At 44.9% G+C, this 26,922-nt stretch overlaps 1 long non-coding RNA gene across 7 annotated transcripts in view; it reads right to left on the bottom strand.

Moving 5' to 3' along the window:
• The window catches only part of LOC103016807 (uncharacterized), a 223,824-nt gene that overhangs the window by 25,644 nt on the left and 171,258 nt on the right, over positions 1-26,922 (bottom strand). For 5 of the 7 annotated variants that reach the window (XR_009009096.1, XR_009009095.1, XR_009009091.1 and 2 more), the window contains one exon: positions 1,997-3,061. This is a non-coding gene — a long non-coding RNA (uncharacterized LOC103016807). Of the gene's footprint in view, positions 1-1,996; positions 3,062-8,015; positions 8,139-26,922 lie in introns of all 7 variants that reach the window. The other 2 variants (XR_009009097.1, XR_009009093.1) reach the window with 2 other exon arrangements.

The raw sequence follows: 26,922 nt of genomic DNA, 5'->3' as shown, positions 1-26,922 counted from the left end.
GAATCTGGCCACCAGAAGGAATCTTGAAAAGTCCCTTCTACTAATAGCTGCCCCCTTTCCCCCAGGTTAATATCAAAGGAACCCTCTTTAATTTTATTAAATTAATAAAATATCCTTCTTAATGTTATTTTACCTTTGGATTACAGACAAGTCTCATTCTGTTCATCATAAGTCTCTTAAAATTTTATTGATTCTAAGTCCTCAAACAGAACAAAGTATACCTAAACTTGGTAAAGCACAAGTTTGAGAAAATGTTAAATATCCCACTTATATTCTCGACTGCAACCCTCATAAGATGCAGGACATTGTATGAGGCAATCTGCTGGTTTATAGAGCTGGGTAGACTATGTCCCTGGTCTCCATGAACTTCCAGCATAGAGGAGAAACAATGACTAATACAGATATTAAGAGAGAAAGGAAAAGGATACATAGGTTACACACAAAATACGAACAGCTCTAGTAGACACATCTGGGACATCTGTCCAGCCCACAGTGACCAGCTTTCTCTGAGAGCTGCCTCTTCCCTCAGATACCACATCCACAGCCATGTTTACACACCATCACTCACCCCCCATCTCAGCCACGGCTGATTGGACCAGCGGTGGACACCTCACCAAGCTGAGCCAAATTCTCTGTCCTGGGAAGCTGGAATTGTAATTCAGAGCACCTGTAAACTCAGACAATTTAGGTACCTATACCTCTGGAGAAGGAGGAGGGCAAAAGAGAGCAGAGGGGAGCAGCCCGAGACCCTGTGTGCTCCCACCCCCAGAGGCTGGGAAGACGGCTGCCTTGGTTGCTAACGGCTTTGCCCTTTCTGGTACCCGGCCTGCATGGGACCCCAAGGACACTCCTATCTTCCTGAAACATCCTTGTTTCCTATGAGAAATTTCCCCTTTCTCTTTGAGCTGGCTCAGGTTGCTGCTACATTCAAAGCCACCTTGACTAGGCCCTGATCATTAAATGCCCCTCCTCATATAAAAGAGACACAGATAATCCAAAACAGCCAAGAGTCCAAAAGCCATTTTTGGCCCTGGAGGACATCATGAAATGAGTATGTTTAAATTGCTGAAATTCAGAACACCTTGAACGACAATGCAAGCCCGCAGCAACGTAAACCTGATCGGCAGAGTCCAGCAAAGCCTGTCTGTTTCCTCTGTCCTGCCCTAGGCTCTGCTCTCCTCTGCTCTCTGGTCCTCACAGGACGAGGAAGCATTACCACTTTCCCTCCCCTTCCACCCATCTCCCCCGCAGACCCACAGCTGAGCACCTCATGTTTTGGGAGGAACCTTTAAAGGCCCTTCCTGAAAGCATCGAGCGTAACAGACGGCCGCCTGAGAAAACAGTAGAGGAAGCAAGAAGACCACTGGATTCTTTTTAGAAAAAAGTTTACCATCACACCTCACATAATTTATAAAATAAATAATGCCTAAAAGACATGCAAGAGACGACCTGTGAGTGGCTGGCTTCCTGGTCAATGAGGGTTTCCAGTGTGGTTCAGAAGTTTTGATGGAAGAGCCATGTAGAAAGGAACCTGATTAAGGATCCATAGGAACAAAAACCGTTGCAGGAACGAGAGGGCAGAGGACTATTTCAGAGCAGCCTGACTGTTCATCTGGCTGAGGAGAGTGTGCAGGGTGGGGTGGAGGGTGGTGGGAGCGCTGGTGCTGTCCTTACAAAGCCTGGCAGGCCCCGTATCCTGGGAAACAGAATCCACCAAGTGCATTGAGAGAGATTTCTTGGTGTAACCCAACCTTTCCCCATGGCGAAATAATCCTTGCTTCTTGCTCTTGGCAGCTCCGCAACGAGTACAATTAGGTTATAAGCACACAAATGCTCTCACATACACACCCCTTCACACACACCCACAGAGATACACGCACCGTAGCTCATATTCTACTGCGTGTTCCCAGAGTTCCCCTCATCACTACCCAACACCTACATCTTAAGTAGTTTATGGACCTATTAAACATCACAGAGACCAAGGATTGTGTGGTACCTTATAGATGTGCCCACGAAGAACAGCTTCCAGTTTATAAGGACTTGGTCGTGGAGATGACTGCATTCAATCACAAAACGAGGTGACTTGGAGGGACCTCAGGGAGCCTCTTCCAACACAGCTCCTTCAGTTTCCAGATGAAACAAAGGTTGGGCGTGGTTACAAAAAATGATCTTAGTCCAAAGATCCCCTAGGCTTGACCAGGCTATTTTTTTTCTCCCAGTCTAATAGGACAGGCCAGCCTGGCCCGGCTCCCAGGCCTTGCATGCGAGGTTTGGCCAACAGGCCTCACAAATGTCCAGCAGAGAGGTTGCCAAGCCCAGGCCCCACCCGGCTCGTTATCTGCCCGCAGGGTTCTCCCATGACTCTCTGGCTGGCCCTGCTGCCACCTCTCTTTGTGGGCCATCTGTACCGCCATGGCTGCTGGTGTGTTCAGTCAAAGGTCCTGCCTCTGTTTGGTTGATAAGCACGGTCAAGTTCCAAATCCCACTGCTACGACACAGGCACTCCTGCCCCGATTGTCTTCGAAGCCTGCACTACCTTGACACGCTGTCACCTAGGGCCTACGGTGACCCAGGCCTGAGGTCTGGGCACAAGGAAGAGGGGGAAGCTGCAGTTCAGAGTCACAGAGCCAGGCTTTTCTCTCCAGAATCACCATACTGCATTTCCCTGCCAGTTGGCTCTTTTAAATTATTCTTTTGTGCCTCAATTATTACAGCTCTTCCAGGTCCTGAAAAGCTTCTTTCCTGGAAAACACTTGAACCAGCCAGTAAAAGTACTGACTAGCTGAAGAGATCTAGGTCAATGCTTCTGAAAGTGAGGTTCACGGCAGAAACACTGGGTGCTTGTTCAAAATGTAGGCTCACGGCACCATCCCAGGCTTTCTGAATTAGAATCTCTCAGAGTAGGGGCTGGAGATCAGATTGTTTAACAAGCCCCCAGGTGAATGTGATGTGCACTAAAGTGGTAAGACCCACTTGACCCATTGTGGGTCTGACTCAGTTACCTCTGGCAGCACGGGGTGGTCCTTTCCCTAAGTCCTCCAGGTCTTTTCTTCTGAGCCTTCTGTGAAGAAAAAGTACAAAGAACTTTGCAAATGTCAACTTAATGACTAAGATTATCATTTCTTGGAGGCAGATGTCTATTTCTTTCTCCTGGACCTCACCTTATCAAGTCCCAGTAGGAGGATAATTGCCCATGCAGGATACCTAAACCACCTTTCATCCCCTACTCTATATAAAATGTTTAGTCCCTGCCCGCAATCCCGTGAGATCCATTTCAAAGTTTAATGACCATTTGGGGGCATAAATCTACAGTGTTTCTTTTTGAGTAGCAAAGATCTCTGGAGCCGCTGACTTCCATTCTACCTGTTTAGAAGATAATATGAAGATTCTGACAACTCAGCTTTATTTTTAAAAAGTTTTTTTTTAATTGGAGTATAATTGTTTTACAATGTTGTCTTAGTTTCTGCTGTACAATGAAGTGAATCAGCTATATGCATACATATATCCCCTCCCTCTTGGAACGCAGCTTTACTTTTAAAAGAAGCCCACAGGAATACAGAAGGCACCACTCCCTTCTGCTGGCTAAAATACCAAGATAACTAAATGAGATCTTATTCTTGTGCCCAGAATGACTCTTCATCTATTGACAGAGAGGTGACAATCAATATTAGATCTGCAGCCTTGTTCCAACCATGAGCAAAAAAGCTGACAGTGCATCCTACACATATTTTGTGTTTGCATCTTGCCTCTAAAGAATCCAAAGCGCTTCCACCTGTTTCTGTGTGTACTCTGTCATGGAGGAAGGCAGTTATCCACTCTACTTCATGAATAACTCTTCTGCGGCCAAAGGAATATGTGATGTGTTCAAGGTGGAGCACTTAAGTAAAAGCAGAATTCTAGTAATTAATTAAGGTGACTTGATCCTTGGGTCAGAAAACTGAGCTACACTCTTCGCATGAAATTGTCTTTTGGCGTATTCAAGACATCTTAATCTTGTTGGCATTCAGTCTGCAAATAAAGCTGAACCACAGGTAACTCCACTTCTGTATCCTTTTCCCCACCTTTTATGCCCTGCTTTCTGACATTAAGGATCTCACCTGTTCATATGATTCATCAGAGAAAAAAATAGCATTAATTAACATCAAAATGTTAAGGACTTAACGTATTTTCCCACAGATATCTGGATTATGAAAGAGAAGCCTAGAAGAGGATTGTTTTACCCAAAGAAATGGCTGGCTAATGGTGAAATTTTAGGCATCAGTGGGATAGGAAACTTCCTACTATTCCTTTAGACGTATATTCTGCCCAAGCAGAATGTCAAAACCTGTCTATAAGATACAGTATATTAGAATGAAGAAACTGTCAAACATAATATGAATTTAAGCAAACAAACTCTGTTCCAAAGCACCTTAAGAAGGTGATATTGGAGATCTAGAATCATAACATTAAATAAACCTGTAAACCTGGAGACTTCTAGTGTGGCCCAAGATGGAAAAATAAAAACTGTATTTATTTTCCCACCCAAGACAACTAAAAAACCAGACAAAATATATGAAAATAGTTCTCAACACATTGGACATCAGGCAATGAAGGGCAGTGATCCCTGAAAGATGAGAAATGGATGAGCCCTAAGATTGCCCCAGCTTATTGCATTGAGAGAATTTCCAGCCCACAGCACAAGTAGGGGGAACCCAGATGGAGTCTGGCTGTCTCACTGAGTAGAGGAAACTGGGGAGGCCGAGGTGGCTAGAGTCCACAGGGTGGAAACGAGAGAGATGCACAGAGAGAGGACTGTGGAGATGGGCAGAGGATCCCCCTTGAGTATTCAGCTGCGTATTGTTCAGTGCCTGCAAGAGAGGAAACTGCCTGAGGCTGGAGAAAAGACTACCTAAAAGGGTTAGAGGGCACAAGGAGCAGAGAGCTTACAAACAGTTGGGAATATTGCCTGTTCCCATCAGCCAGAGTGAAAAACCTTATAATTCACAGGGTGTGGGATAGACTACTCAGAAAGGTCTTAACTTGGTAGTAAGGAAAATTAACCCTAGACTAAACACTGCCTCAGTCCCACCTAACAAAGCTTACTCAAGAAGAAACAGATAACCTGAATAGCCCTAGCAAAGAAATTGGATTTGTAGTTTAAAACCTTTCCACAAAGTCAACACCAGGCTCAAATGCCTTCACCTGGGAATTTTGCCAAACATTTAGAGAAGAAATAATAGCAATTCTATACAAACTCTCCCAGAAAATTAAAGAAGAGAAAATACTTTCTAAGATTCTATAAGGCCAGCATTATTCTGATACCAAAACCCAGACAAAGATATTATAAGAAACAAACTGCAAACCTATATTCTTTACACAGAGATGCAAGGATTCTCAACAAGATTTTAGCAAATTGATCCAACAATGTAAGCCAATAAAATTATATGTAAATACACAGAAATAATACTAGCCCTGATGAGAAAATACATCATTAGTTTGAGGCACAAATATTTCTCTTTAAAAGCAGTGACTATTTAAGAGCTATCTGTAAGCCATGTGTTCATTTAATAATTATCCCTTGTGGCTATTAAAATAAAGACAGATTACTTGCTGATGGCCAACAATGAACAAGTCCACAGACTGTGGGTCTGCCTTTTCAGTGTTACTTATACTGTGAGTTCCCCATGAGCAATAGCTGGGTTTTCCCATCTTTGTACTGTCAGGGCTAGCAGAATCCCTGGCATATTATCAATCCTTTCTTCTTGTTCCCAGCCTCTTAGCATGGGATATAATAAATGTCCTTGTTGTTCTGGCCAGTCAAGTTGAAGTTCCCGCCAGTCAAGTTGAAGTTCCCTTACTTGAAGTCAAGGGCATCAGAATGGACACAACCATTGAGCTGAGTCTCAGTTTCCTCAGCTACAGAAGAAGGAGAGTACAATCTGCCTTCTCGGGTTTTGAGGGCAGTAAATAAGATAATGCGTTTAGAACTTCTTGCACAAGTTCTGTCTCAGGAAGTGCTAAATAACTGTGAGTTCCCTTCACCTTCTCTTTCCCCTTTCTTTCTTATGGAATTTTCAATCTAAATATTAGAGATACAAAGTTCAACACACATGAAGCTTATAGATCTGTCACTCTGTTTTGTCAGCTGCTAAATTTGATGCCACCTATTTTGAGAGAACTCATTTTTACGTTAACTTTTATTGATTTTCTCTCTTACTTGTGTTACTATTAAACTCACCGAAGGATTTATTCCAGGAAACAATCAAAAGAAGGTCTATGAATGAAAACCTAACTTTGCACTAGGTAAGCAACAAAGAAAATGGCTGAGAAGACTCTTCCTTCCAGGTAAATGGGGAGGGGAAATATAAGGGTAGGGGAATAAGAGGTACAAACTATTAGGTATAAAATAAGCTTAAAGGATATACTGTACAACATGGAGAACATAGCCAACATTTTATAACAACTGTAAATAGAGTATAACCTGTTAAAATTATGAAACATTATATTGTACCCCTGTAATTTATATTATATTGTACATCAACTGTACTTCGAAGAAGGAGAAGGAGGAGGAGAAGAAGAAAAAGATGAAGACTCTTCCAAAAAATAAGCCATTTTGCTGGTAACCCAGCAGCTGCAGCCCATGTTCATTCCATCACGATTTTCAAGATTTTTCTATTTGGAAAATGTTAAATTTACAGGAAAGTTGCAAGCACAAGGAATAATAGTGCTAAGAGCACTCATATACTCTTTACCCAGACTCACCTATTGCCAACATTTTGCCCATTTGCTTTATCATTGTTTCCCTCTGTCCCAATCTCTCTCTCTCCATCTTTGTATATATTTTTTATTTTTTTCTGAATCATTTGAGAGTAAGTTGATGACGATGCCCATTATAATATTAATTTTAAATTTCATTTTAGAATTTAAGCACTTTAACAACAGATACTTGCACATGATTTGTGCATGGTTCAAAACCCAAAGTGTATAAAAGGGGATAGAGCTGAAAATAGATCTTCCTCCCATCCCTATACCCTAGACACCCTACGTCTCAGCATGAGAACTTAAAATTCAGAAAGGAATGTATCTTGAGATTCTCTGAACCCATTTTCTTTCCCAATTATATGAAAACTTCCCTATATCCAAAACAATTGAAAAAATTATATTTACCCAAAAGAGAAAATCCAAGCGACCTAATACCTATCAGGACCCCTCAGAAGCCACTGCTCTTTGTGGTGCTACAAAGTTTGAGACTTTCGGTTTTACTTAGCCATTTATTTATTCAACATTTCTTCGTTCATCTACCAATCCTTTATTGAGTCCTAGGCCCCGTGCTAGTGTGATGCATTGTATTTTCCAAAATTTCCCATCCCACATGCTCTTCTCACAGTGTGATTCTGCCACTTCTCCCACAGAGAGGTGGATCTATGTTCCCTCCCTGACTTGTGACCACAGCAGAAGTGACATTATTTATTTGACTTCCAAGGCCAGGTCATAAAAGGTAATATAGCTTATTCCACCAGGTTCTCTTGGGATGCTTACTTTTGGAATCTTGATACCATTGTGTGAGGAAGCCCAAGCTGCCCTGTGAAGAAGCCCATGTGGAAAGGAACTGACGGTTTTCACCAGCTTGCCAGGCTTATGAGTGAGCTGCATTGGAAGACTTCCAGTGGAAGTGGCCACTTCAGTGGAGCCCCAGTGGAGCCCAGTGGAGCCACCCCAGCTGACACTGCACGAGGAGGGTTGAGTTGTCCCTGTGGAACCCTGTCCATGTTGTGGATTTGTGAGCAAATTAAATCATTTTTGTTATTTTAACCGACTAAGTTTTAGAGCATTTTTCACAACAGTTAACCAGAAGAGCTAGGTACAGAGGATGCAAAGATAGAGAGATCTATTAGGTAAGGTACCTGCCTTCAAAGACCTCATACTCTAGTGGAGGAGGTGGGCAGGTCAACAGAAATTAACTAAATACAATATGATGAGGACTTTCTATATAAATACCATTCCTGTATAACATTTTAAGAAATGGGAGAAATTACCTGAATTTGATGGAGACTCAGAAGGATTTGAAGAAAACAAAAGGTGAGTTAGGTCTTGAAGGATGAGTAGGAGTTCATCAGGTAGAGGCAAGAGGTCCCGTCCATCACTGCAGTGCCACAGAACTTTGTAGAGAATGTAAAGAAGGGTGGTAAGGAGGGCAGAGGTAGGATAAAACCCGAGAGAAGAAAGGATTCAAGTTAAGGATGTTGGTTAGAATGAGAACAGAGACAGACAGGAAGCAGGAAGTGGGGAGGCTGAGAGACGGAGAGAGCAGGAAATATATGAGGCCCCAGGATAACTGGGGCTGCTGAGCAGGACAGGGTCCTCAGAGAGCCCAGGACCAAGAACCGGGCCTGATTCTGCCTCTGACATATGAGCTATGTGAGCTGTAGGAGCCTGGGAGAACCCCTCTGTCAACAGAGGGGTGGGAACTTAGGAGCTTTAAGGCCCTGTCCAATTCTGTGACATTTAAAGTCACAAGTGTAAGGGTCAGGGTTTCTCAACATGTGGCCCCATAGAGTCAGGTTGCCTGGGTACCTGCTAACCTAAATCATATCAGCTCCCCAGGTTATCGCGATGCCAAGTATGTTTACCAAACATTATCGTATGAACTGAATGGAATTGAACTGCTCTTCCTCTTGGTTTCTTTGCATAAAATTGAGAACAAAGAAACGTTTGCATTCTGTGGGCAATACTGTAGAAATGTAACATACAACTGTGTAAGATTTCTTTTAAATATCACACCATTTTACCCGAACTGAAAACTGACTGTTTCTTTTTCCTTTACATGAGAAAGAAGTATCTCGCTTTCCCTTTTTTCTTAAGGAAGCAAACTTACTCCATGGGAGGGGCCAGTAAAGCGTCCTCCTTGCCATCAGGAGCTGAGGCTACTCTGAGAAGACTTGAAAGCCCCAGGGAGGGAGGCTGGTGGGTAATTCAGGATGGACATGTTGAAGTTTACTCCATAACCCCCTCTGGCTGGACAGCCACTGACAGCATCAGCCTCTTGTTGTGGTAAACACGGCAAAAACACCAGCATCTTTTAGAATCTTCTAAACAGTTAGTTGTACAAGAGATGAGGGTGATTGATTTCATTGGTGGGTACGGGAGCAGAGCCATGGGAGGAATCTTCTGGAAGAGAAAATTGGGGCCTGGACAAGCTTCTTGAAACCAGGCAAGTAGAAGCAGAGCTGAGGCACGACCTGCTTTCCAAATGTTAATGTGTGTTCTTAATCAGATAAGGGTGGCTCTCTCCAAGAGTTCTGCTCCCACACACCCTAGTTTGAGGCTGAGCTAGCCTGGCTTGCTCTTGATTAAACTCAGCCCGGATCTCATCCAAGGGCAGGCCTGGTGTTTTTATCTTTTAAAACATCAGGAGAATTGTTAAATAAGACAAATTTAGGAAATATAAATTCCCCCACCTCCCTTAATCTCAACAAACTCATAGAAGCACACGTGTGTCTATTTGGCCCAGAAGATTCAGCAGTTAGCTGAAAAATGATCAGATCCTATAAGAAAAAGAAGGAAAACAGAGAGAGAGAGAGAAAATGGAAAAAGGAGCGCATGGAGGGGAGATGGGCCAAGTCCGGCAGTGTAGTCCAGGGCGTTTACTTGTGCGGGCTCCTTCGCCTGGTAACGTGAAGTGGACCTCAGTCCCTGAAGGGAGAAGAAGGAAGCCCCTTGGGGCAGGAAGCGCTGTGTCCTGGCCGAGCGCCCCTCCCGCCGCTCCCGCCGCTGCTGCCAGGAGGTCTGCAGACTCACTGCTTGTGCCTGAGGGTCACTGAATTTTGGCAGCATCCACTGGCCGTGTCCTCCTCCCCTCCCACAAGCGGTGCCCGCTGCTGCCGGTGCTGCCCCACCCCAAACAAGAGGTTCGGGGAAGCAGCCCCTTCTGTAAGGCACTCCAGGAATTTGTGATTTATAGGGAGGAGACACCCCTAGGTGTGAGAACACAAACCCCAAAGAGACAAGGATCTACAGCATATATTTTAGCTCTTTCTTTTCCCTAATCTGTAGCACTTCTGAGGGGTCTATTAAAACATCTAAAGGGCAGAGGGTGGGGAGGTGTTGCCTAATCTAGCTTTTTTCTCTCATCCCAACTTTTCTTCAAGGATTCATTTCCATGTCTTTGTGACATAATTGTCCTGAGCTGATTTTTTGCAAACCCAAATTCATGTCAATGCCAAGAAAGAAAATTCTTCCAACCTGTAAGACATCAAAAGCAAGGCTGGCTTTACCCCATTAGACAATAGACAGGCTCACGAAGCCACTGCTAGTTCAGGTTGGGGTCACCAGGAGGAGAAACAAGGGGACTCAGGCTTTACTCATCACCTGAGTCCATTACAGGCCTGACAAGCTCCGCCAAAAGATAAACACCACAAGGGAAAAGAACTTTGCATAAATATCGCCATGAAGACAAAGAACAATGTTCATGATTTTTATGTCCACGGGAGCTCAGGCACAAAGGCATATTGGAAACTTCTTTTTCTTCTACATTATGTAAGGACTGGTCCATGAGACAAGCCTCTGTACCCCCAAGCAAAGGGAACCCAAATCCCCTAACATTGGAGGGCTTACAAGACAGCCAGGGTCGGGCGCCACCTTGGAGAAGGCAAAGCAACCAGATCAGGGGACGGAAAAAGGAAATATGATCTTTTTTTCAAGGTCCTTCCACGGATTTTAGCATCTAGTGCATACAAGTACTTCACAAAGTTTAATAACACAAGCCTTATAATGAAAAAGACAGTCTCCTGCTCCCCTCCCCAACCTGTCCTTTTCAGCCATTTCTTATATTTTCCCCCAGATTTCTGAATAATAAGCTTATACTGCTACTGATTTATCCATTTGGGACCTGACTTATTGGCTTCCTATTATGTTAGAGGACTCTTACATCTGCCTCCCTATTTTGTCTCCCCCTATTCTCTCAACATAGATAAATTATAATTTTTGGTTAAATCAACAGTTCGTGTTTACGTTATTAGATGTTGTTGCCACTGAGGACAGAAATGAACTGAAGTTTGATATCCTTGGTCTTCTGACATTGAGTGTTGCTATTGAGAAGTCCTGGGCCATCGCAACTCCTGTTCCTTTAAATGGAACCTGTTTTTATCCCTCTAGGGTCTTTATCCACAGTTTCTGAAATTTCAAAGTGGTGTAACGTGGTGTGGATCTTTTCAAATTCACAGGGAAATTTCCTGGTATTTTTTCTTTGCCAATTCTTTCACCTCATTTTCTTTATTCTCTCTTTCTGGAATTCCTATTGGGTGAAGGTTGGCCTTCCTGGACTAATTCCTTTATTTTTTCTTATCATTTTTTCCTTCCTGGGCATCTTTATCTTTCGGTTCATCTTTCTGGGAGATCTTCCCACTTTATCTGCCAAATCTTCTTTTTTAGCTCTTCTATTTTTAATTTCTGAGAGATTCTCTTTCTTGTGCTTTTATCATTCCCGGATTAAAGCATTCTGCCTCTGATTAATGGGTACGGCACTACTTCTTATCTCCCAAAGAATATTAAATATATGTGTTGTGTGTTTGTGAAGTTTTATTCTGTTCCCCTGCATTGTTTCTGTTTCCTCCTAAATCTTTTCCCTGCTGGAATGTTCTTGGACTCTTTCATCTTGGAGGCTTTCCTCCAGAGTCAGGTGACTCCTGGATGTGCATCCACATTGAAGTATAAGATCTAAAAATCTGATTCGTGAGTTTGCTTTGAGGTGTGGGCAGGGCCTGTTGGCTGGAAAATTTCATTGATGGAGACTGGGTGGTGAGCCAGCCTTTTCAGGGTGGGACCCCAAATGGCATTCTCTGCAGGTCTTTTCTCTGCAGCCACTCAGTTCTCTGGGGTCTCTTTTATAAGAGTACTGTTTCCATTCATGAGGGCTCCACTCTCACAACCCAATCACCTCCCCAAGGCCCCACTTCCAAATACCAACATACTGGGGGTTAGGATTTAACATATAAATTTGGGGGACACAAACATTCAGTCCATTGCAGGAGGGGACATTCTAGTTCCCTTTGTGTCCTTACCTTATCTTTACTTTAGATGGTCTTTCTTTACTTAGATGATCAACTTCTCACTTTCCAACTTAAAATAGCCTCTACTTCCCAATGCATTTTAAAGTCAATACTCACTCAAAAAAGTGGAATGTTTTCCTGTAGTATTTTGCCTCTTTGTAAACTAAGTAAGATTTGACGCATATGTCACCTGCCGAACATTGACCCCTGTGAGGGCTTGGGATCGTCTCCACTCTTCTATGGGCCATAGGAGATGACACAATGCCCAGCACACATCCCACATCACAGCCCTTAGGAGCTACAAAAGATCTTAAGTTTATCTGGTCCAATCCCCTTCTTTTACAGATGATCTAAGTAAGCCCAAACAAGATGAAATTATTTACCCAAGACTCCGAGGAAGAGGTCAAGCCAAAACTTGACCTGGACCTTCCAACTCAGAATTAGCGCCCTCCACTCTACCAGGCAGGCCAGAACGGGTGTTCATAAGTATCTCATGTCTACATCACAACCTAATAATCCGTTTCTCCCCATCACAGCCCAACTTTCTCTTTTCTTTTTAAATGCTGTTCTTTTAACAACAGCAATGCTTAACATAAACCTAATAGTTAATTACATCAAAAGGAAAGAAAGTTAGGACATAAAATATTGGATGAATAACTACCTACCCAAATATAACACACAATCAAAAATACTCTCCATCAGTAGTTCCATCATGCATTCTCTCATAAAGCACGTCACAGGTCTGCACATTTTATGCCCCTGGATGCCGACTGCTTTGTGTACCTGCAGAGTCTTTGCTTTTTTTAACTTGACAAAACTAGCCCCAACGAACCTCTGTGCTGAGTGTTGCCTTCATTAAGTTCACCTGAGTGAGTTTAATTTTGAACACCTGACTGAAGGAGGTTCTGATTGTTTGCTTTTGTGTCTCACCCAAATGGACTTGTCCCACGTCACTGTTACTGGCTAGAGCCAGAACCAAACTCGGGTTCAGCTGCTCATCACTGAAAAATCAATGTTCGAGAGCCAAGGGTTGGTGCAAAAAGAAAGGTGCTTTATTCAGGAAGTCGCCAACCTGGGAAGATGGCAGCCTAGCATTCCAAAACCATCTCCCAGGTATCAGGGGACAAAAGGTTTTCAAGGGGAGTTTCAGGGGTGCACAGGTGGGAGGGCTACGTGCAGAACAGCACAGTCAGCTCCAACAATCATCTTGAAACGGCCATGCAGTGGTCTGGTCAGCATCATCTTGATTGCTTTAAGCGCAGTTAATCTGCAATTCCAGGGTAGGCGCGTTCCCATTTCATGGAGGCCAGTTCTTGTAACTGTGCAAGATGGAGCAGCTTATGTCATGGCTACAGTCTGGTCATTATGCAGTTAGCTTTTTCTCTCTGGTGGTGGTTTTAGTATCTGCAGAACAATTCAGGAAAGTGCCTCAGACACTGTTATCTATGTCCTTCAGGGAGGAACTAAAGATTCTGTGGCAGCTACATGGCTGATCCACTGTTCAAACTGTCACCAGCTCTCCAGGTCTGACTGCCATCCTTGTCACCACATGTTCACATCCTTTCCATCATCAAGTCTTCAGTCAGGCTTTTGTGACTCAGGGGAGGCTTTTCTACAGACAAGAGGCAGGCAGAGGATACAGTGGGGGGTCTGTACCCGGGAAGGCCCCATACGGTCCTGCTGGTTACATCACCACCCACACCAGCACTCAGCAAAGGTTCACTGCAGGCCTACTGAATGCCAGGCACTGTTCTAGGCCTTTGGGATACAGCATGAGCAAAACAAAGACCCCTGCCCTTGGGGTGCTTACATTCTAACAATAAGCATAAAAAACAAAAAACCTGGTGGCGCAGTGGTTGAGAATCTGCCTGCCAATGCAGGGGACACGGGTTCGAGCCCTGGTCTGGGAAGATCCCACATGCCGTGGAGCAACTAGGCCTGTGAGCCACAACTACTGAGCCTGCGCATCTGGAGCCTGTGCTCCACAACAAGAGAGGCCGCGATAGTGAGAGGCCCGCGCACCGCGATGAGGAGTGGCCCCCGCTTGCCACAACTGGAGAAAGCCCTCGCACAGAAACGGAGACCCAACACAGCCAAAACAAAATAGTAAATTATACAGCATGTTGGATGGTGGAAAGTGATGTGGGAAAAAGAAAAAGTGCAGGGTAAGGGGAACGGGGAGTGCTGAGGCAGGTGGTCAGGAGAGGTGACATTTGAGCAAAGCCTTGAAGGAGGTGAGGGAATGAGCCCAGGAGATATCTGGGCAGGAGGTTTCCCAGCAGAGGGAACAGCCAGGGTGAAGTCCTGAGGAGAGAGCATGTCCAGTCCGTTTGAGGTAACACCACTTCCTGATGGGTGACATATTTGGCGAAAGAATCCTAAGAGAGAGTTGTCATTTCCTGATTCCAGAGAGGAAAAAGGAAAACTTCTAGAAAGAAAGAGTGAGAATGTGGAGGTACGGAATCTGTAACAGTGGTGTGAGAGTGGCATGGGAAAACTGGGTAGCCAGAAGAGATAACTGAGAAAAGAAGGTAGCACTGTAAAGTCAGGAAATTGCCGTGGGGATGACTCACAGCGGGGCTGAATGTCACACACCTTTGCATTCATGGCGTCTGGTGCAGAACAGAGCACATGGCAGGCCTGCGGAATGAAGGGATGACCATTCTTAACACAAGACACTTCCTGTGCTTTGTGTGGTGAAGGACTAGAATCAGCCCAAGAGCTGTGCTATGAGGTCTGCTGCAAATTTGTCCTTGAACTTAATTTATTTCTAAGAAGGGGGATGTACCTCAAAGAAAAGTTTAGCAATATTTTTTCTATTCGTTGGTTTATTCAGTCTGCTTAAAATCTAGTCCAGTGTATTATGGAGTCTGAGAAATGCATGTGCAGCTAAGACACGTAGGCACGTGGGAAGTTGTAACCTGGTAGTTGAACTGAGCGTGAGTGCAGTGCATATGTGTGTGTGTCCTTTATCAAGATGATGTTAATGAGGCTGGGAGAAATGGATATTAATAGAGTCTACAGATTTACAAACCTTTTCAGAAGGTATTTATATACATTCCAGCGTGACATTGAATTGCATCAAGGTTCTTTTGGCTGAAGTAACAGAAAGCACTTCAAACACTTAAGCAATAAAGAGTAATTTATTACAAAGATAGAGGTAGAGCCTGGAACCTCAGGGCAAGAAATCAGTTAGACATTCCCAAGGAGCTGAAACCCAGAACTAGCAAGTCAGTGGGAACCCAGGGGGCTCCCCACCGTCCTGCTCTTCCCCATCCTCATGCTGTGAGGCCACGTGGTCTCTTAGCCCTGCCTCTGTGCAGGTGTGCCCCCAACCCTTTTCTCTTGGCAGAACTGCTTTCTTCCCTGTCCATTCACCCGGCTTCCCCAGAATGCCTGGGTTTATATTACCTCCATTTCAGCAATAAATAGAGCCTGAGACCAGTAGTTTTCCGTCTCAATTCCAACATTGCAGGAAAGATTGGCGCTGCTCGGGCCAGTGTCTCCACCTGCTCCAAGAAACCACAACCAGTGGGACAGTCACGCGTTCAAACATGGCTGCCTGGGCGTTGACACTGACCTCAGTCAATTTGGCCTAAGTCACATTCATCAGGTTCTTTTCAGCAGCTAACGGCGACTCCGCTGGTTAGAGGTATGTGAGCGCTCTAGCTCCCCTCCCCAGCTACCTCCCTATGAGGACGGTGTCCAGACGAAAGCAGGGCTCATTCAGAATTCCGCCACACATACAAACATTTACACAGAAGCAGGCACAAAAACATCAGACCACTCAGAGAACTGGACGCTCAGAGACGTAGCGATTGACATCAGCTTGCACGGGAAGTTCACTCAAGGAAGGGAGAGGTGACAGCACTCCAACCGCAGAATCAGCTCAACTCCCAGCTGGCCGAATCCCCTGGGACTCATCAGTGCACAAAACTCAACAAAGCCTCCATCCTAGCGCTTCTCCAAGGTGGTGGTAGGGGTGGGGTCCATCAGGTGGACTCACTCTAACACCACATGAACGCAAGGGCACAGCACCCTTTACAACGTTCCTAGCCAATCCACAGTTTGTCCTTGCAAATCGTTCTGCTCGTTAATAGACCCTCTAGTCAAGATGCAGGTGGTTGTCTTCTGCCACCTTTGGAGAGTGGACTCCTGACCAGGACCCTCCAAATGTACCTACAATGCTCTGGGGTGTGGATTCCTGATTAGGGACTTCAAATGTGAACCAACCAGCCCTGGGCAAATGAACACATACAAATACACACACACACACACACACACACACACACACACACACACACACACACACAAGGGCCCCTGCCAGATGAATTGGCCTCCTCTAAAGGGTTGTCTTGGAAGTTTTCCCATGTGCCACTGCTACTTACATGTCACTGGCCAGCCCTGTTAGCAAAAGAATCTGGGAATGTTCTTTATTAACTGCACATATCCTTATCTGAACAATACAGGGGTCTTGTTACCAAGGGAAAGGAGGGAATACAAATTGGTTGGGCAGCCAGCCCCCTCCGCTGAACTCACTGATCTAAAGCACATCGCTTAACCCTTGTCTCAGTTTCCTTATCTATAAAATGGGATTATCAACATCTACCCTGCCAGTTTCTCAGGGTTTGTGTGAGAATCGAATGAAAACACTTAGAAAACTGAAAAGCCTTGTTCAAATAGAAGATATCATTCTGACAGTTTATACAAGAAACCACAGTGTTATATAACCATCAAAAGGGTCATTCTTTCAAATCAAAATGTAACCATACATAAGCACTTACTCTTGATTCCCCAAAGCTTACTTGTATTTTCCAGACCAGAAGGTGTCATTTTTTTTATTTTCAAATCAAAATGTAACCATACATAAGCACTTACTCTTGATTCCCCAAAGCTTACTTGTATTTTCCAGACCAGAAGGTGTCATTTTTTTATTGTCAAGGATCCTTTGTGACACTTGCTAGTTTATGGGAGGCTGATTGGACATATATGGAGGCTCTATAAAGGTATGTAACATTTACTGGGGCTTTCTCTGTGCCAGGTGCTGTGTTTCACATGAATTATCCACTTAATCCTCACACAGACTCCGGCGGTGGGCAGTGCTGTTATCCTCCCAGCCTGCTGATAAGGGAACGACGTGAGCGCCATCAGCACCTAACACAGGCAGTGGAGACCCAGGATTCCACTCTCGGCCACATCGGCAATGCCTGACATCGTCCTTTAATTCTAAAATGTTGTAGCTTCTAGTTACCATGTGTATGGCTAGAACTGTGTTCCCACCCCCTGCCCCTGCAAAATAGGTGTTGGAGTCTTAACCCCAGTACCTGTGTATGTGATACCTTATTTGGAAATAGGGTCTTCGCAGATGTCATTAACTTAAGGTGGAGTCACGCTGGATTAGGGTAGGTCCTAACCCAATGACTGTTGTCCTTATAAAAAGAAATTTGGATGACCACACAGAAGAGGAGGCCGAGTGAAGGCAGAGGCAGACACTGGAGCGATGCATCTACAAGCCAAGGAACGCCAAGGACTGCCAGCAAACACCAGAAGCCACGAGAGAGGCATGGGGTGGTTTCTCCCTTACAACTCCCAGAAGGAACCGGCCCTGCTAGTATCTGGATTTCAGACTTCCGGCCTCCAGAACTGTGAGAGAATAAATATCTGTTGTTTTTCAGCCACCAAGTGTCTGGTAGTTTGTAATAGCAGCTCTAGGGAACGAATACACCATGTGAATATGTGACGGCCCTAAAAGGAGCCTGGTGTGGACCAGTGCCCTCTCCACCTCTGTGCAAATGAAGTTGGGCTCATTCTCGGGCACAGCCTCAGCTTACCTAGGAGGTGCTGTCTTTACAGACCGAGCAAGTTCCTCCCCAGGCACGCTCCTGGTTCTGTGGAAGCCAATCTGACTGTGCCCCAAGCAGACGCGGGGTCTCCGAATCCACCTGTGAGATGCAGGGCGCAGCCTGAGGGTCTCAGCCACAATCATGAGGACTGGCACACGTGTTCAGGTCACAAGATCCGTTAGGGCTGGGCAAAGGGAAAAGCCTCTGACTTTTCTTTCTATTCCATTTCTATTCAGATTGCACTGAAATCTTTGTGGGGAACTAGATCTATTTGCTGGGTGAGGAATCATTCGCATTTTTGAAAACCATGATTTCCTCTACTTTTTGGTCATTCCATCTTCAAAAATGTTTGTCAAATCTACATAACACTTGTGCTTTTAAAAAAGCAGTTTTATAACACTCACCAAAACGGAAAGCCAGAATCACTTGCCAAGAATAAAAACCAAAAGTATTAAAACATAAATATTTACCCATTTACTGTCTGTATATCAGGGAGCACACTGGCCAGAGAAAAGATGATTGGTAAATTGGGGAAGGATCCATGCTACTCTAATAGGCCAGATAATTTTTGTGAATAGAACTACTTTGAAAGCTACTGGAAAATATGAAGTAACAATATGAAAGAAGTTTATTATTGTAAACTTTATTACTGCACTGCCGTGAGGATTCTCAGACCACCACAGTGCTACCGTTTGAGACACATTCTGTAGAGATAGAATTCCAGAATGGGATAAATCTAACAGGCTTTTAAATAGTTAAGTGCCACTCACATTTAAAAGAACAGATGCTGGTATTTCAAGTCTGAGAAGATTAACAGTATGGACATCTGCCATCTGTATGACCTTGCTTAAGTGTCACTTTATCACCCCTGATAATAACTGGTGATGTGTCTTGTCTTGACTGGAGAAAATAAATAAGACTACTAGGCTAAGAAGAGATCTTTTCATTGTGCTGGTGAGAGGAGAAATCTGGACACCCAGCCAAAGAATACAGGCTAACCTTTGTTCAGAGACTCGCATGAAGAAGAGGGGAGAGGGCTGCTGGGATAAAGAGATACTTGTGTTTGCAGTGTGTAGGGGCAGATGGGACGCCACACTCCACGACACACAACAAGCCTTCTACTGCGCTGAGGCTTGACACAAACAAGTGTGTCTATTTGGGTCTAATATTGCTTTTCCTGGAGTTGAAGGTTAAGACCCGTACAGGGATGTGATCCCAATATGGAAATGGAAGCATGAGGGCCTAGAATGCCAAGCCAGTTACCCAGCTTGTCGGCATGAACATTCAAGAGTTTGTCTGTCGTGGAAAACACTGAGAAAGTTGTGCGTGTTTCCTGCCACCACCTTTTCCTCTGCATGCTGCCCTTTGCAGAAGTAGCGGGCTAAGAAAATGCAGACCGTTCTCCACAATAATACTCCCAGGGTTAACCGAAAACAATGACTCCAATGCAAAACGACTCAGAAGAGCATAAAAGACCAGGACTATAACATTTCTCAGAGGAAAGGCAAAAGGGAAAGGGGAGTAACACCGTCACACAATAGTGAGTCTATAGTGATGTCCTGGCCAGAAATAGATGGCTCACTCAACCGGGAATTCTGAAGAGACTTTTTAATGAAGGGATAGGTTTTTTTGGAGGTGTGGGTTAAGGAAAAAGCCACAGCAGAAAACTGCCACCACTCTGTTTGCTAGAGCTGCCAACGCAGTTTACCTCAAACTGGATGGTTTAAACAACTGCAATTTATTATCTCACAGCTCTGGAGTCCAGATGACTGAAATCAAGGTGTTAGCAGGGTCATGCTTTCTTTGAAGGCTCTAGCAAAAAATCTGTTCCAGCCCCTCTCCTAGATTCTGGTAGTTCCTTGGCTTGTGGCAGCCTAGGTCCAGTCTTCACATGGCGTTCTCCCTGTGTGCATGTCTGTGTCCAAATCTCCCCTTTTGATAAGGACACCAGTCATATTGGATTAGGGGCCCACCGTACTCCAGTATGACCTCAGCTTAACTAATTACATCTGCAATGATCCCTATTCCAAGTAAGGTTACGTTCTGAGGTTCCAGGGGTTAGGATTTCAACAGATTCACTTTGCTGTACACCTGAAACCAACACAACATTGTAAATCAACTATATGCCCATAAAATTTTTTTTTTAATGATCATAAAAAATATCTATACACATGGCACTTAGAGTTCTATTATATGTCTACATTTGTGGGGGGGAAAAAAAAACTAGGAATTTTGGAGGGATAAAATTCACCCCCTAACACTCTCCGAGGCCCAGAGAGGCAAAGGAAGGAGGGGCGTTGGAGACCCTGGTTGAGAGCTGAAGCCGGGGAATGGTGTTGTCACGAGGGACACAGCAGAGCCAGAACCTGCCAAAGTAGGGAGGGGGCCAGAGAAATTAATATTCTGTCTTTTCTCTCATCCCACTCTCCAGGCACAAAAGCCAATCAGAAGGCAAGGACAGGGGAGGCAGGTGATACAATTTGGGGAAGTCAGCCATCTCCCAGGATAGGGCAGAGAAGGGGGGGAGAATGGAGGGGGGTAGGGTGGTGAGGTTAGAGGGGCAAAATGAACACCCATCTACATGACAGACTCAAGGGATCCAAATGGGTTAGGGAGAGAAGTTGATTTATAAGAATTTTCCAAACTGTAGCTTGGGAATCAGCGCATTTAGAAAATCCAGAGAAAAATCAAGGTGTGCATCCTCTCCCAAGAAAGATATCTGTTTGAAAATGTCTTCTCTTTAATGGAGAAGTCAGGTCAGAGTCGAAGGTCTACATTTCAACAGACACAATGAAGGCCTCCCGAGAAAACATCACCTTTGGGTGCACGTGCTAGAAGATTTCCCACAAAGCGTCTTCAGATTATTTCATCACATCCCTCTGTCCTCCTGAAACCTGAGTCACCCCAGATGTCCCTTCATTCTGTATCCAGTTCAATCCCACGTCTCCATTTCTATTCTCACCACCTTGTTTCAGGACTTCCTCACTTTTCCCCCGCCCACCCGACCGGGCCCGGTCTTCCAGACTTAGTCTCCCACAGTCCATCCTGGACCCTGTGGGCTGCAGAGTAGAATTCAGACTCCCTGGCATGATGGTCTAGGCTCTTTGTGGTCTGGTCCCTGCCTACACTTCAGGCCTCATCTCCCTCTCATCCACAACCCACCCTCCACTATGGTTCTCCAATAAATTAACCCACTCTGTCAGGAAAAATGCGAAAAATTTTGAAACAAGCCAAAAGTAGATTACTGGGTGTCCTGTCTGGTGCATGCTACTGGGTTACCCTTATCTTTCCTTGGTTTTGAGCTGGTTTATTTCTGTGAGTTGTAGACTACTTTATATTTCATTTCTGTAAGTTGTAGACTATTTCCTATTTTATTTCTGTAAGCTGTACACTAGTGAAAGTGATGCAAATGAGTCTTGGCCACAGAAGTGCAAATTGTGTCCCTGGAGATGCACTAGGTTATTGCCCTGTGGATATTGACCGGTTTTGTATCTATTCTTAAATTCTTTTCATCATTTCTGATAACTTACAGATGAATGTTCTTTGAATTCTCCTTTGAACAATTTATAACATCTTACCAGTTTTCTCATTAATTAATGAGATCAAGAAAACCTTTGACAGATGCTCAATTTACAATTCTATGAGAGTCACAGTTCTATCCTTTTAAATTTTTATATCTTTTAGTAACTCCTATGGTTCTCTGATTGGGCCACACTCTTTCCTACCTCTCTCTGTACAAGCTGCTGGTACTGTCCAGAATATTCTTCCCCATCTTTGTCTACCTGGTGAACTCCTAATCATCCTTCAATGCTCAGCTAAAGGTTGCCTCTTCTGTGAAGTCTTCCCTGATTACCCAATGAATACTCCTGATTCAGAAGTACTTTGTATGTGCCTGTATTTCCATGCTTAGTATGTGTCCATATCTGCTTTCCACACTAGTCTTGGAACTCCTGTTGGTAAGGGCCATATTCTACTCATCTAGAATATGGATATCTATATTCTACTCACCTGGCACAGAGTAGGCACTTAACAGTATTACTGAATACTTATTTAGTACCTTTACCTGGGTTTCCTTTTAATTCTCACAACAGCCGTATGAAGTAGGTAACATTTGTGTCTACCTTTTATGGATGAAGAAATTGAACTTAACTTGCCCGGGATCACACAGCTTTGGGAGTTTCTGACCTAGTGGGTGTGTCATCTGACTGAATGTTCTTTTTTTTATTTATTTTGGCTGCGTTGGGTCTTCGTTGTTGCACGCGGGCTTTTCTCTAGTTGTGGCGAGCGGGGGCTACTCTTCGTTGTGGTGCGCGGGCTTCTCATTGCGGTGGCTTCTCTTGTTGCGGAACACAGGCTCTGGGCGCACGGGCTTCAGTAGTTGTGGCGCACGGGCTTAGTTGTTCCGAGGCATGTGGGATCTTCCCGGACCAGGACTCGAACCCGTGTCCCCTGCATTGGCAGGCGGATTCTTAACCACTGCGCCACCAGGGAAGTCCCTGACTGAATGTTCTTAACTGCAATGTTATACTGTTTGTTGATTCAGCAAATCCGTGGCCGTCAGGCCCTCTTTAAGTTATGCTTAAACAGAACAACCATGACTTAGGAAAAGAAGGGTTGACGTTTGGGTTTTGTTTTTTTATCAAGAGATAACATACATTACCAGCTTGGGACAAGGAAGAGCAAAAAAACTTACAATACCTTAATTTAAGAAATTAGCCAAAACATATCAACCACAGAGAACTGGCTACCCAGACGAATTCATGGTTATTATTACACACTGCAGCATAAGTGAAAACTGCTGTTTCTGGCTTACACAATCAGCACAGCAGTTGGCACATACAGGTGCCCAGCAGGTAGTATCTGTCTATGGGCATTTGCACAGGGACGTTCACAGTGCAGGGGCCAGCTGTCCTGAGGAGCAGCCCGAGGAGCCCCAGATCCTATTCGCCTGGTGCATCTCTCCTGGCCAGCCTGCTCCTGCCAAGGGCAGTTCTATCAGGGCTGCATCTGGGGTTTGGAGTTGACGGAAGCCTCTGGAGCATTTTTAAAATGCACTCAATTGCTCAACTTTGCTAAGCAGGTGAAGAGTGAAATAAATGCTGCTTCACGACCTGGGTAAGTCAGCTTCCATCCTTGAGGTGACTCAGGGCAATCTGACCTCCACTCACAGGGTTGAAACAAACAGAGTGCATTGCCATAATAAGGGAAATGATGGGAAAGGCCGTGCTGGGCTTTGATTACCTAGTGTGGTGTGATTAGGGTACCTTTGATGTTGATAATCCGTCTGAGGGCCCTTCACCTCAGCGCCCCGTCCTTGGAGGTTTGGGCTCGGGCAAGCCAACGTAATCGTTACCTCTGGCTCCAGATTGTGCCGGAGAGTAGGCTGTGCGGAGGTCTGGGGAGCAGCGAGGCCAGGCAACCACAGCTGCATTTCTCCTCAGTGCCAGGAAAGGTTCTAATTCAAAACAAATGTATTTATCACTCCCAACCGCTCCACAGGGCAGGGCATCCTGCCTCTGGGTGGAGTGTCAGTATACAGTGGGAACTGTGGCAGGAGGCCAACGGAAATTTCACATTTCACCAAGGTTCCTGCCACTCTGCAATGGTCCTGTAGACCCAGCATCACTGAGTGGAGAGAGTCCAGCCTCCCAGCCAGCCTTAGAGACCCAGGCGCCAGGCCAGGGCCGGGCCCTCAAACCACCAGCCAGGCAGCCCCTGCCACAGCAGGCCGGGCCCTGGGACCGAGCCATCCCCACCTGGTGGCTAAGGTGCTTTCTAAGCCAGGAGCGTGGGCCAAGGGGAAAATCGGTCTGTATGAATCCCCGTGACATATGTGCCGTGGTTCCCTGTGTAAGGAGTCAGAGGCTTCTTCTGTTGTAAGACAAGACCACCTTTGCCTGGGGGTCCAGGGGCCCGGCTGGACATGTTCCAGAGAGAAGGAAAGGAATCGCAGACAGTTATAGATTTCCAAATCACTGGACTCCAGGCTGCTGACCCGTCCTTTCTCCTCCAATCTAGGCTTCTCCACTACCGGAGTTGTTTCTACCACAGACTAGAGCTTGTCTCTCTCCATCTGGACACTCGCCCGAAAGAAGTCCACACCCTACAGGTGTCATATCCAGTTCTTCCTGGTTCTTCCTGTACCCACCTGTCACATCTCAACACTCTCTCCTTCACGCCCCTCACTCACCAGCCCACCACTCCCCAAGCAGGCCATGCACTTTCTTTCTTTTTTTTTTTTGGCAAAGATTTTATTTTATTTTTTTAACATCTTCATTGGAGTATAATTGCTTTACAATGGTGTGTTAGTTTCTGCTGTATAACAGAGTGAATCAGCTATATGTATACATATATTCCCATATCTCCTCCCTCTTGCGTCTCCCTCTCACCCTCCCTATCCCACCCCTCTAGGTGGTCACAAAGCACCGAGCTGATCTCCCTGTGCTATGCGGCTGCCTCCTACTAGCTAGCTATTTTACATTTGGTAGTGTATATATGTCCGTGCCACTCTAGCCCCCGAATATCCTCTACCTTCTGCTGCTCATGCTTCAAGGCCCAGCCCTCCTAGGTGAGGGCTCTCCTGCCTTTCCTACCCCCATCCAGACAGAACTTGAATGCTTTCCTCCCTTCATAGGCCTTCATAGCTGTGTGTACCCACCTTTAGTGGAACAATAAACTACATTGGAACTAATATGTCCACCTCTCTGATTATGAGCTCAATCCAAGTAAGGGCTCCTTTTGTATTCACCTATTCTCCAAAAGTGACTAGTACAGCCCCTGGCACATAGTAGGTGCTCAATAAGTGGAAAGAATGAACGAGCGAATGTCCAAAATCATCCCCTTTCCTTGGAGAATCTCTTTTCTTAGGAGGACGTAATCCAATCCTGAGCCTTCTAGGGGTCAAAGGACATTTATCTGTGAAAATTGTTTGCTCTGGACAAATTCTGCCTTTCCCCCATCCCTAGAGAAAGCCCAAGGCAAAGAAGACAATGTGCAAACTAACCACTTCACGATAAGTGTACTCTCAGATGCTAACAATTTTACTGCGTGTTAAGAGCAAAGCCAAGCCACACACAGAAGTGAGACCTCCTGAACGTCTCCCACCAAGCATTTAGCTGACTGCTCTGTTGGAATTTTGATGACAATACTAGGCATCTGGGTAAAGATGCACTGTGCAAGAACAGAGGGATTCTGAAGATTATATTACATATAAATCTTTGCCCTTTCACTTCTGGAGGCATGGCATCCTGAGAGAAGAGAAAAAGGTGCAATATCCTTGGTTTGTGACCTGGGCTGTACCATTCCTACAAAATTCTGAACCTTCGTGTCAGAACTGTTACTCTCTTCAGATTCTTTTGCTTTGAAAAGAATTATCGGGGCTTCCCTGGTGGCGCAGTGGTTGAGAAACTGCCTGCCAATGCAGGGGACACGGGTTCGAGCCCTGGTCTGGGAAGATCCCACATGCCGTGGAGCAACTAGGCCCGTGAGCCACAACTACTGAGCCTGTGCGTCTGGAGCCTGTGCTCCGCAACAAGAGAGGCCGCGATAGTGAGAGGCCCGCACACTGCAATGAAAAGTAGCCCCCGCTTGCCACAACTAGAGAAAGCCCTCACACAGAAACGAAGACCCAACACAGACAAAAATAAAAATAAATAAATTAATTAATTTTTTAAAAAAATTATCATTATTATCCTTATTAAGATTGTTCTTATTGAGAATCACCTCCTCTAAGAACAAAACAGGCTAAAATCTGAAGCAAATATTCCAACTTTCCCAAAGATAAGATTTATAATTTCAATATTCTGATGGTAAGATCAAGGTCCAATTAAACATAACAAACTAATGTCTATACAGGGGTGTTATACGCCCAAAGCCTTTCTGCATACATAATCTCACTGATAAGAGTTGCTCTAACTCATCAGTTCCACACCTGGCAAAGGGGCAAAAATTTAAGCACTTTTCTCCTACCCACCCCCACACACTGCTGAGTGTCTCCCCTCACTCCACTGCCCACTCCAGGTGGAAAGGAAACCAAATACCCATTCATCTCTAACACCTCCAATCCCATTTCCAGGAAAAGGAGGTCATAGCTCTCCCTTGCAGAAAGAAGCAGAGTGCCCCCTCCCCACATCCTGAACCCACCCTCCCTCTCCAGCCTAGCTCTGCCCATTTCCCCCATCCACTCAGCTACAGCCCTGATGAACTGCTCCCAGCTTCCAGAATGCACCATGCTCTGTCACCTCCAACACCAGTCACTATCTCACTGTGCACCTCACTCTTACTCAAATTTTGAGTCTTAATTAGATATCACCTCCTCCTGGAAGCCCTCCCCCAGCTCCCAAGGCTGAGTTAGGGCTCTCAAACAGTTCCTAGCTCGCCCTGTCCTTCTCCTATCCCAACAGTAATCATATTTCTTTATGATAGTCAATTATACTTGTTTTCTCACCCTCTAGAGAGCACTGTCCAATAATCATATAATGTGAGCCATACGTGTAATTTTTAATTTTTTAGCAGCCTCATTAAAAAAGTAAAAACAAATAGGTGAAATTAATTTTAACAAGTTTTATTTAACCTAATATATTGAAAATATTATGATTTCATCATGTAACCAACATAAAACAATTGTTAATCAGATACTTTACATGCACTTCTTTTCCTACAGAGCTTTGAAATCTGGTGTGTATTTTACACTTACAGCACATCTCCATTTGGACATTTCAAGTGCTCAAGAGCCACATGAGGCTGATGGCTATTGTATGGGACAGTGGGAGTCTAGATTAAACTCCGTGAAGGCAGGGCACGGTCTCAACCCCTCACACTAGTATATCTTGCACTGTGCTCAGCACAAGGGCAACAGTGTGAATATCTTAGTCCATTCGGGCTGCTGTAACAAAAATACCACTGGGTAAGGCTGGGTGGCTTAAACAACAAACACTTATTTCTCACAGTTCTGAGGCTAGGAAGTCCAAGATCAAGACACTGGCAGATCCAGTGTCTGGTGATGGCCTGCTTCCTGGTTCATCGATGGCCATCTTTTCACTGTGTCTTCATGT

Source organism: Balaenoptera acutorostrata, chromosome 8 (assembly GCF_949987535.1).
Source record: "Balaenoptera acutorostrata chromosome 8, mBalAcu1.1, whole genome shotgun sequence".
Classification (NCBI taxonomy): domain Eukaryota; kingdom Metazoa; phylum Chordata; class Mammalia; order Artiodactyla; family Balaenopteridae; genus Balaenoptera; species Balaenoptera acutorostrata.
The sequence above is the reverse complement of the archived record's forward strand: the minus strand, read 5'-3'. Positions and strand labels throughout refer to the sequence as shown.